This window comes from Lissotriton helveticus, chromosome 2_2 (genome assembly GCF_964261635.1).
Source record: "Lissotriton helveticus chromosome 2_2, aLisHel1.1, whole genome shotgun sequence".
In the NCBI taxonomy this organism is placed as follows: Eukaryota; Metazoa; Chordata; class Amphibia; order Caudata; family Salamandridae; genus Lissotriton; species Lissotriton helveticus.
The window spans coordinates 516,431,574-516,443,889 of NC_136060.1; the positions used below are offsets into that span (position 1 = coordinate 516,431,574).

Sequence of the window (12,316 nt, forward strand, 5' to 3'; positions counted from 1 at the left end):
GTTTCCCATTCTCCTCGTATCGTTTGGAACCAAGAATCTTCGATTGGAAAACTCGTGGAGGGCCGTTGGGCCTACCCGCACCAGGCTCACTAGCAGTCGATGGAACGGACTCCATTCAAGCTCTGTCCCGGGTATCGCACCAAGTTTCCGTGCACCGAGCTGCACGAAGTATGCAATCTCTGTCCCGGGAACAGGGTGAGAACAACTGCGACTCGTGCTGATCATTTAGATGGAATAAGACGCTCCGTGACCGTCTAGCTTCACATCACGAAATGCAGCAGCAAAGCGACTCCGTTCCAGACATCTTGGGGCAAGATTCCGACCACGACACGCTCAAGGAGCTGGGGAAGAAGAAAATATCGCGACTCCGACATGGAAGAAGAGGAGCAAGTTACACCGGGTCAATGTCTGTGAGTACAGAAGCCCACTTGCCCCAACAACCAAAACCTAAAAAGGCTCCGGTCCTCCCTCTGCCTGTGGGCCAAGCTCGGCACCGAGAGAGTTTCGAGCACCACACCCACGGGCCCTACGCCGAAACACAAAGAAAAGCCTTCCGGCTCGGGATCGAGTTGGCCCACTAGCGGCACCAAACCGTAATCCTCTGCGCTAAAAACCAAGCACGTCCATCCTCCAACTTTGTCCAAGCCTAAATCTTCGGTGCTGAAGAGTTCGGAGCAGAAACTTTTGCCGCCGAAAAATTACAACTAAAGGGGAAAAAGAAAAGAGTTTTGGTCCGATGTTCTACCTCCGGATCCGAAACAAAAAGTTCGAGGCATATGGGTTGCAGATGGTACATTTATGAATAGATCGCCATCTGGTGTTGGGCTCGGATGATTGCACTTTGTTTTTCTTCTGGAGAAGTCTTTGTCGTCATAGGTGACTCCTCCTCTCGGTGTTAGTGCGCATGGGCATCGGCTCCATCCTTAGATTGTTTTTTTCCGCCATCGGGTTCGGATGAGGATCGAAGCGCTCCGGACCGACTTCAACAAAGAAGGTTATAACCGGCGCGTATTCCTTTCCAAATCGACGGTATCGTTATCGAACGCGACTTCACTCCATACCGACGCGATTCGAAGGACGACGACTACGAGAAACTCGACGTAGTCCAGCCCGGGGTCCATGGAAAGGACTCCATTCAAAAAATGTCCAACGTGTGGTGCTAAGTTCCCACACAAGGACCTACACGAAGTGTGCAACCTCTGCTTGTCCCCTGAACACGAATCCAGGGACTGTGAGGCCTGTGCAGCGTTCTCGTCAAAGTCGACGATTAGAAACCGTCGAGCCCGAAGACACGAGGTATCGAGAATGCAGTCACAAGCAATCCCGGAGCTGTTCGAGGACCAGCACCCAGAAGAGGAGGAAGAAGAGGCCGACGAGGCGGGGTCAGAAGCGGACGAGTCCGACGTCGAGGAAATCGACGTCCAACAAACCGTGAGTGACGACGTCCCTTTACCGAAAAACAGACCCCGCACGGTGTCGACCCCGCCCTCGAGCCCGGTCAGACAACCGAAAAAAGTTTCCAACGCCCCGCCTTCGAGCCCGGCAACGAAACAGAAACCGAAACACTCGGTCCCCCATCATAGTGGTTCCGGTTCCGATAAACCGACCACATCGACACCGAAGCACCAGGTCAAGGAAAGCTCGAAGTCGAAGCAGTCCATGTCGACACCGAAGCACGCTTCGGCGCCGAAAACACCCTCGACACCGGGGACATCTTCGATACCGAAGAAGTCGGATCCGAACAAAACTTCGGCACCGAAAATACAAATGGACATTTCAAAGAAAAAACACCTTTCGGAACCAAAAACTGCGGTACCGACACAGGAACACGGAACGGATCCTAAACAAAAGACTTTGTTTATTGACCCAAAGACTGGCAAGGTAGTCACAGAACTACCTAAAAAGAGGAAACCTGAACATTTGGACGACAAGGCTCATCCAAAGAAGAGAACAATGGGGACGAATACAACTCCTCCCCCTTCTCCCAAACCTCACACACCATCTTCGCCTCTTCCTCACAATAGGCCAGATATTCCTCCCACACGTCCATCTACACCTACAACAGATGGAGAGAGTGACACAGGGGAGGGGGGACACCCTGGAGATGATGAGGACACAATCCCAGAGGAGGCAGACCCATGGGAGGAGTATAATGTGGGATCAGGTAATGATACCGACCTTGAGTCATATCCCTCAAAACCTTCACCTCCTGATGACAATACTGGGTTTGCACAACTCATTACTAGAGCAGCAACATTTCATAAGGTAGACCTACATACAGAACCTCTAGTACAGGACTTCTTATTAGAGACACTACCTACTGCACAAAAAACATCAGGAACACTACCAATGCTAAAAGGCCTTCTCAGTCATACATCAGAGATATTCAAAGACCCAGTGAGGGCTAGGGTATTGAACCCAAGAATTGATAAAAAATATAGGGCAGCTCCAAAAGACCCAATATACATTAAGGGACAAATTCCTCTAGACTCACTAGTGGTCACAAACGCTCGCAAGAGAGCAAACTCTTTATCTACAGGAGAAGCGCCACCTCCTGACAAAGAGTCTAAACTAATAGATGCCTCTGGCAAGAGAGTAGCATCTCAAGCGGCAAACAGTTGGCGCATAGCTAATACGCAAGCACTACTTGCAAGGTATGACAGAGCGCATTATGATGAGTTAGAAACACTCATCAAACATCTCCCTAAAGAACATCAAAAGAGGGCAGATCAACTCATACAGGAAGGGAAGTTAATTACTAACACTTCAATAAAGTGCGCCCTAGACGCGGCAGAAACTGCGGCAAGGTCGACAAATACAAGCATCATGTTAAGGAGACATGCATGGCTCAGAGTGTCAGGATTCAAACAAGAGGTACAAACATCGTTACTGAACCAACCTTTTGATGGGAAAACACTTTTTGGCACAGGGACAGATGAGGCCCTAGAAAAAATGAAAAAGGATACAGAAACGGCTAAATCAATGGGAGCATTGCAACAGCCGACACAAAGAGGTTCCTTTCGTAGATCCACCTATAGAGGAGGATCCAAAAGTACAGGTACAAACCAACAGCAAACCTCTTTTACACCTACATCACCCAGAGGTAATTCTAGAGGTGGATACAGGGGTAACATCAACAAGGGTAGAGGTCGCGGAAACAACAACAACCGCAACTCTCCAACCCCAAAACAGTGACTTCATAGAGCTTCCCCCAGACCATATAACACCGGTAGGGGGACGCCTATCACAGTTCCTACCTGTCTGGGTAAACATCACATCAGACAAGTGGGTAAGACAAATTATCCAACATGGTTATTGCCTAGAACTCACAGCTACCCCACCAAACATCCCCCCCAAACAGCGTCCAATGAAACAAGATCACCTGACACTGTTAAAACAGGAAGTAATATCACTGCTAGAAAAGCATGCCATAGAGAAGGTTCCACAGCACCAACAGGGAACAGGAGTATACTCCCTATACTTCCTAATCCCCAAAAAGGACGGGTCTCTAAGGCCAATACTGGACCTAAGACCTCTCAACGCATACATAAATTCGGAACATTTCCACATGGTCACGCTCCAACAAGTACTTCCTTTACTGAAGAAAGGGGACTTTCTTTCTACACTGGATCTAAAAGACGCTTACTTTCATATCCCTATTCACAAAGCCCACAGGAAATACCTCAGGTTTGTGGTAGAAGGACAACATTATCAGTTCAAAGTCCTCCCATTTGGTGTCACGACGGCACCAAGGGTGTTCACAAAATGCCTGGCAGTGGTAGCAGCTCACCTAAGAAGACAACAAATTCATGTCTTCCCATACTTGGACGACTGGCTAATAAAAGCCAGGTCGCAAGAGGAGTGTCTGCAACACACACAAAAGACAATTCAGCTACTACACCAGCTAGGGTTCACGGTGAACTACACAAAGTCACACCTACAACCAAACAAAGTTCAACAATATCTGGGGGCTACCATAGACACAGAAAAAGCCAAAGTGTACCCCAACCCAATCAGAGTCCAAGCAATGCTTACAATCATTCAGAGATTTCAGCCACAACACTCACTAACAGCAAGAGTGTTCATGCAACTATTAGGCATGATGTCATCCTGCATACTGCTAATACCATATGCAAAACTACAAATGCATCCGCTACAAGAATGCTTAGCGACACAGTGGAATCAGGCTCAAGGACAGATTACGGATCTGGTGTTGGTAGACGACCGCACACACCGCTCTCTGAAGTGGTGGAACAGAACAAACATTACCAAGGGGCGGTCGTTCCTAGAGCCAATTCCACAGGTGACAATAACAGCAGACGCATCGCTCACCGGATGGGGAGCACATATGGACAAATACACAGTACAAGGAAGGTGAAGTGTGCAGGAAAGAACACTGCACATCAACTATCTAGAACTACTGGCAGTGTTTCTAGCATTGAAAGCCTTTCAGATACATGTTATCCACAAAGCAGTCCTGATCAGAACAGACAACATGACAGCAATGTATTATATTCAAAAACAGGGGGGGACGCACTCTCTCCAATTATCCAGACTAGCACAGGAAATTTGGAGATGGGCCATTCCTCAAAGCATCTATCTGTTAGCCGAACACCTACCAGGAGTTCAAAACCAGATAGCAGACATCTTAAGCAGACAGTCGGAACAAATACACGAATGGGAACTGCACCAACAAATACTGCAGCCATTCTTCCAAAGATGGGGACAACCAGAGATAGACCTATTTGCCACTCATCAGAACGCAAAATGCCAAAGCTTCGCGTCCAGGTACCCACATCACCTGTCGCAGGGCAATGCGTTATGGATAAATTGGTCCAACAAATTTGCATACGCTTTTCCCCCTCTCCCACTAATCCCATTAGTGGTCAGGAAACTGCAACAACATTCAATGACCATGATACTAGTAGCACCCACGTGGGCAAGACAGCCGTGGTTCACCACGCTCCTGCAACTCTCACAAGTGCCACATCAAAAGCTACGAATTCTACCCATGCACCTTACACAGAACCGTAATGCACCCAGATCCAACTCAATTGAACTTAGCGATCTGGCTCCTGAAATCCTAGAATTTGGGTACTTAGATCTCCCCCCAAATTGCATGGAAATAATTAAACAAGCGAGACGTCCAACCACCAGAGCATGCTATGCAGCTAAGTGGAAGAGGTTTGCTATACACTGTACTAATAACAATATCAACCCTCTAGACGTATCAACAAGGGAGATTATTTGCTACTTGTTACACTTACAGCAATGTAATCTAGCGTACACATCTATCAGAGTACATCTAGCAGCTATAGCAGCATACCTACAAAACAGGCAGCGCATATCACTGTTCAGAGTACCAGCGATAAAAGCATTCATGGAAGGTCTTAAAAGAGTCATTCCACCAAGATTACCACCTTCCCCAGTCTGGAACCTCAACGTAGTACTCACCAGACTAATGGGGCCACCCTTCGAACCTATGCATAGGTGCGAAATACAATTCCTTACATGGAAGGTGGCATTCCTTATAGCCATTACCTCACTCAGAAGAGTAAGCGAGCTACAGGCATTAACAATACAAGAACCATTCCTACAGATACACCAGAATAAAGTGGTTCTTAGAACAAACCCAAAGTTCTTGCCTAAAGTAATTTCAGCATTCCACATCAATCAGCCAGTGGAATTACCAGTCTTCTTTCCAAAGCCACAGACGGTGGCAGAAAGGGCTCTACATACACTAGATGTTAAAAGAGCCATTTTGTACTACATAGAAAGAACACAAGACTTCAGGAAAACTAAACAACTATTTGTAGCATTTTCCCCATCACATAAGGGCAATCCTATCTCTAAAGCAGGCATCGCAAGATGGATTGTAAGATGTATACAAATATGTTACATTAAAGCAAAGAGAACATTAACTGTTCCTCCTAGAGCTCATTCCACAAGAAAACTAGGAGCATCTATGGCATTCTTAGGGAACATTCCCCTAGATGACATATGTAGAGCAGCAACTTGGTCTACACCACATACATTCACAAAGCACTACTGTGTTGATGTACAGGCTGCACAACAAGCCAGAGTGGGCCAAGCTGTATTAAAAACTCTATTTCAGACAGTTGCGACAGACACTGGTGACCACCGCTAGGGAGGTAACTGCTGTACAATCTATTCATAAATGTACCATCTGCAGCCCATATGCCTCGAACGGAATATGCTACTTACCAGTATGCATCTGTTCTTGGCATAGAGGGCTGCAGAGTGGTACATGCCCTCCCTGCCTCCCCGGAAACCTGTGTCTGTCCCAACATTATCTTATTTAGATACATTTACATGGGCATATCTTTATGTACTATACTACACTACTCCATCTAACCCTACTATGGCAAAACAATCTAAGGATGGAGCCGATGCCCATGCGCACTAACACCGAGAGGAGGAGTCACCTATGACGACAAAGACTTCTCCAGAAGAAAAACAAAGTGCAATCATCCGAGCCCAACACCAGATGGCGATCTATTCATAAATGTACCACTCTGCAGCCCTCTATGCCAAGAACAGATGCATACTGGTAAGTAGCATATTCCTAACTGGTTATCAACCCAGATACTGGACATATTCATGCAAAATTACCTAAAAAAAGGAAATTGGCACATCAGGATGAGCATCATACACCTCTAAAGAAAAGGAATATGGGTACAAACCCATCACCACTTTGTACTTCGCCTCCTCATTACCCCCACTAATGCACCACCACTATCACCTGACCCACAGGAGGATTGGGATGGGGGTAACAGGCCACAAGATGTTGACCCATGGAAGGATTATAATACTGATCCACATACAGACAATGACCCTGATTTGTATCCATCAAGGCCATCACCTCTGGATGACCATATAGGTTATATTGAGCTTCTTAGAAGGGCTGCTCACTATCATGTGTCGGAAACATTAGGAGACTTTAGAGGAGGACTTCTTATTCAAGACCTTAAGCTCCACTCAGAGTCAGAGTCAAATACACTTTATTCGATTATTTTAAAATCATAAAAGTATGCTATACATCCACTTTCGATCATACAAACACAGATAGTAAAAAGCAATTTTTTTAAAGTTATAATTAAAAACAAGAATTCAATGTAAACACATCTTCAGTAGTGATCAAGGTTAACTATATAACCAATTTTTTTTGGGACCATAACAAAATGTGCAAATCTTACAAATTTATAATTAAAAAAAGGTGACTACGTTCTATTTACAGAGTATTAGCTGCCAGGGAGAAATGTGCAAACCTTGTGTTCATGAATTAATATTTACTAAAGATCAAATCTTGCATGACTATTCGTCTAAAAATTATTCGATGAATCATAATTTCCCATAATTTAGGGTCAAAGTTGTCCGAAGCCTCTTTTGCCTGGATCGAATAGACATTGTCAGGAAATTAGCTACCCCATACATTACTAATGGTGATTCCATAAGCTGCAGGAACCATAAAGCTGGTTTAACCTGCATAAAACCTTGATCTTTCAGTATTGGCTTGATGAACTTTTCCCTCCCACTCTTAAAAAAGGGACAAAAAAACACAAAATGCAATAAGTCCTGGTCAGAAAAGTCATCACATTTGCAGGGAGCATTCTCGTGAGGCTTGCACCACTTTTCATATTCCCCTAGCAGAAGGTGAACTTGGTTAAAGCGAAATTTTGTAAGGAGCCATCGATGAAATGGCTTATTTACTATCGTCAAGTATGGTTGTATGGATAACGATGTAATCATCATATAGTGAGACCTTACAGTTGGCTTCAAAATTTCACTAGCCTCCCTTTCTGCCTCCTTTTTCATTACGAAGTGGGTCTTAACCCAATTAATGTCCTCTCTCATCACGTTCTATGGTTTTGTATATAGGTCAGGACGGCCCAGGTATACTGCTGTAGTTTTAATATGTGTTAGCCACCCGATCTCAGCCACATTGTCCCGCCCCATACAATCCCTAATGATCTTATGATTTAAAGTGAAAGCTGGGTTAAGCCATGTCCTAATCCATGACAATAGCGGGGCCAAGGACAGTGAGTCTTCAATATACCCCATCCCCAATTCCATATGGACTGCAAAAACTGAGGTAGATTGGGGAAGGCCCATAAGAGATCGCAAAAATATGTTCTCCTCTCTTTGTATATGAGCCAGATTTTTATAGCCCCATATCGAGGCCCCATACCTGGCAATAGCCAGGGTTTTGGCTCTGTAAATAGACAGTATAGCCTCAGCTGGTTTCCCGCCCAGTCCTTTTTGCAAAGCCCAGGATAGCTGCAGCCGATCTCTTTACTGCCGCTGCTTTGCTTGAAATTGATGGGGCCCACGTCCCTTTCTCATCAAACACCACTCCTAGGTAGGTGAAAACTTTGACTTTGGAGAGTACTGAGTCATTACAGTAGAGGGTTTTAATACTATTCTTGCGTTTGCCTACTGCCATTACATGGGATTTGTTGGAAATGGGATCCCCGGCTGGCCAGGGTTTTCGCCAAAGTCAGTCAGAGACCACCACCCCCAAGTCAGGGCAAGGGAGTTACACGCCAAGATAACCCCTACTCACCCTCTAGGTAACGTGGCGCGAGCAGCAAGGCCAAACTTGGAGGCGATGTAAGTTAAGTATTTGCGCACGCACCCCAGCAACAACAACCAAAGGCCCACCACAAAGGAAACTCCACACAAGGTTATATACAAAATAGCCTTTGTATTACACCAAAACACAGTAGATAAAACACACACTTTACAATGTGCCAGAGGCACGGGCAGAATTTACAGGGGATTATTTACAAGACAGGGCCACCTGGACCACTGTCAGGAATCAGAAGTAGCACTTACAGAAATAGCACTTAGTACATAGAATATAGCACAAAATAGCACACAACCAGTAATCACTGGTAACCAGGACCTCACTAGCACCACCTGTACTAGGGAGAAAACAACCACCTATGTATTACAATACCTGTAGGGGTGTAAGAGGAAAACACATGATGCAATGCATAACATTCATTCAGAGGTGTAAGGGGGAAAACACATGATGCATCACAATACATTCAGAGGTGCAGAAAGTACAATTGCGCCAAACTCACGTAAGTCACCACCTGTGACTGTCCCTAGGCCCTCTGGCCTTGTTGGGGCTAGGACGCCCTGTGTCCAAAGTCAGAGGGCCTAAACGGAGTAGTTGCCCACAAAGTGCTGGGCAACTGGTGCAACAATGTTTGAGCCTGCCAGGGCTCAAAACAACAATGGGGCCAATGTGGGAGCTTCGCTGGGCTCTCAAGAAATAAATTGGCCCCCGAGCCTCTCTTAGGCTCTAGGCACTACTGGGGCGCTTCTCTGTGGGAGTCCCCTCTCTGGGGACTCAAAGTGACAATGTCTGCCAAGAGCCTCGCTGGGCTCTAAATCAACTGATGCCCCCGGGGCACCTCGAGCCCCTCAGGACTCTAGACACAGAAATGCCCCCAAGAGCCTCTCTCAGGCTCACAACCAGGTGGGGGCAAGGTGGGGCCTTCTGGGGCCACTCCACCACAGACACCAAATGCTGCCCTGAGCCTCGCAGGCTCTTCGTAAAGAAATGCCCCACTGGTTGGGGCGAGCACACAGGGGGGGCGGGCACCGACAATATGCCCCGACGCCCCCCTCTACCGCAAATGGCCGCCGGAGCCCTTCGTGGACTCAATCAAGAATGCCCCCCAAGAGCCCTGCAGGCTCTAAGACACGCAATGCCCCTCTCGTCGGGGCGGCCCCCTAGCAACCGGGGCCGCTCTGGGGGGGGAAGGCACCACTGCCTCTGCACTCACCCGGTCTCGCTGGGGAGGCGGCGGCTCCTCGAGGCGTCAGCTCCTCGCTGCCAGGCTTCTGCCCGGCTCTCCGTGCAGGCAGCAGCTTCCGCCTGCCTCTCTCTCGCCCCCGGCCTGCCTGACTTCCAGGTCGCGGCTGCGGGGCGGGACTTCCGGTCGGCCCGCTCTCGGATTGGCCGGCCGGCAGAAACACTTCCGGGTCGTCGCGGGCAGCGCGGCGGCCCATCTCCGGTGCTTCTAGGCGGGGGCTGAATTTACCGAGGGGTGGCCTCCCTCGAGGTAAATTATAAAAACAGCGGCAAGGTCCCTGGCAGGGTGGGCACCTGCCAGGCGACAAAACACTCGAGAATAAGCGAGGTGGCACTCGCTTGGGGCGGCCAATGCCGGGTGGGCACCGGCCTCTTCAAATAAAGCGCTACAAGCCACAAGAAAGCGCTCCAAAGCGCTATAGCAGAACAAAAGCGCTTCCAAGCGCTAAGAGGCAATTCCAGCGCTCCCAGCGCTAGAGGACAGCCCAAAGTCCAGCAAAAGTCCTCCAGGGGGGCAGGGGGGGCAAGGCTGGGCCCAGAGCCAGCTCACTGGGTCTCCAGGCAGGGAGACAGCCCAAGTGGCGGTCCTCCTGGCCCCAGCAGCAGCAGCCCCCTCAGGATCCTGGAAGAGAACAAAACTGTGGGGACACAGCCCCATTTTTATACAGCATTTCCCTTTGTCTGAAGGTGCAGAGTGGGGGCGGAACCAGTCGCAGCTGGTTCTTGAGTACTCTGTTTACCTCAGCCACCCTCTCTATTCACTGGCAGGGCTTGGGTCATTAGACACACCACAGGGGGGCGGAGCCAGCATTGTGTGGGGAAAACCCAGCCCATCCAGGACACAGGTACACTCCTCCCACACATCACTCATGCTAATCTCCCACTCACCACCGGGCAGACCCACCCAGACTTCCTGGAGCCTGGCATGCCAGCCAGCTCCAGCCAATCACACGCCAGCACCCTCACAGCACACGTACAGCCATGTCTAGAAATGATACTTCCCCACTAGACACATACAAGCCGCACATACCGTTGCGCAGCATTCATTCTCACGAGTTCACACATACCAGACTCAAGCCTGTACACCCCACGCATCAGGAACTACCAGGGACACATACATTCCCCATGCATTCCTATGGGCGGGCAGGCCTAGCTCAGCACATGCACTCAGAGTGCGCACGCACTTTCCACTGGGACACAGTGAAAGTGCGCAGAATCCCAAAAATCACCATTGCCAGGTCACCATTTCACGCAAAAAGTCTAGGGGTGAACCTGCCCTAAGGGCCAAAGTCCAACAGGATTTCTCTATGTTTACTAATAAATCCAGGTCTTGCATGAAAGCCCCAAAGGAATTTAATAGATATTGTAGGCCATTTGGGGTTCTCGACAACAATACCGTGTCGTCGGCATATAATAGAACCGGCAACAGGGAGCCACCCATACGCGGTACATCAATGGAGGCCTCTTCCAGGGACTTTCCTAATGAATTAATATAAAGAGAAAAAAGCATGGGGGCCAAAATGCACCCTTGGCGCACCCCCCTTCCAGATTTAAAAAAAGCAGTACAATTTCCCTCTTGAGACATGCGAATGGTCGCCCTCAAGTCACCATGGAGTTGCGCCAAAAAGTTTACAAGTGCTCGATCCAGGCCCATTTCCAGGAGTATTGCCCACAGCTTTGACCTATTAACTAGGTCAAAAGCTGTGGACAAGTCCATAAATGCCAAGTACATCATCCCCTTCGATGCTACTGTGTATTTGCTCAGAGTAAGATGTAAATGTAGGCATTGATCCTCTGTGCCTCTCCCAGATCGAAAGCCATACTGAGCCTCGCACAGAATATCCTCATTTGTTGCCCAAGCTGAGATTCTTTCTAGGATCACCTTACCCAGAATTTTAAAAGAAGAATCTAGCAAAGATACGGGCCTATAGCATCTTGGGTCCCCCCTTTGGCCCTTCTTAAATATGGGGATTATAGTGGACTGTGACCAAGATGTTGGGGCTCCCATCTTATCCAAACTAATCACATTAAAGACATTGGTAAGGACCACTGCCCACATGCCCGGGTTTGCTTTGAACATGTCGGCCGGTACGCCATCCGGTCCTGGGGCCTTCTTGCCCGCTGTGTCCTCAATTGCCTTCTGTACCTCCTTTATAGTAAAACTGGGTAAGATCTCCTGCGTTTCAATCAAAAATTGATCTAGAGGGCCTGGGTCGAGATTACTGCCATAGATTTTTTGAAAATGATCCAGCCAGTCCTGTTCGGGGATATTTACTTCTTGTGGCGCATTTTCTTTCCCATTAAAAAAAGGGGTGTTAACAATTTTCCAGAATTTAGCGCTATCCCTCAGAGTAGCCTTCTCATGTAGGTCATCCCATGCCTGTCTTTTTATTTAGTTTTTTCGTCTTAGGATATTTAAATGATACTTTTTCCTAAGTCTGGCCACCTCCTGTTTATCTCGGGGTGTCT

General features: G+C 47.9%; 1 protein-coding gene across 1 annotated transcript in view; it reads left to right on the top strand.

The window, feature by feature from the left end:
- The window catches only part of AUP1 (AUP1 lipid droplet regulating VLDL assembly factor), a 142,187-nt gene that overhangs the window by 100,587 nt on the left and 29,284 nt on the right, over window positions 1-12,316 (top strand). The window lies entirely within an intron of this gene.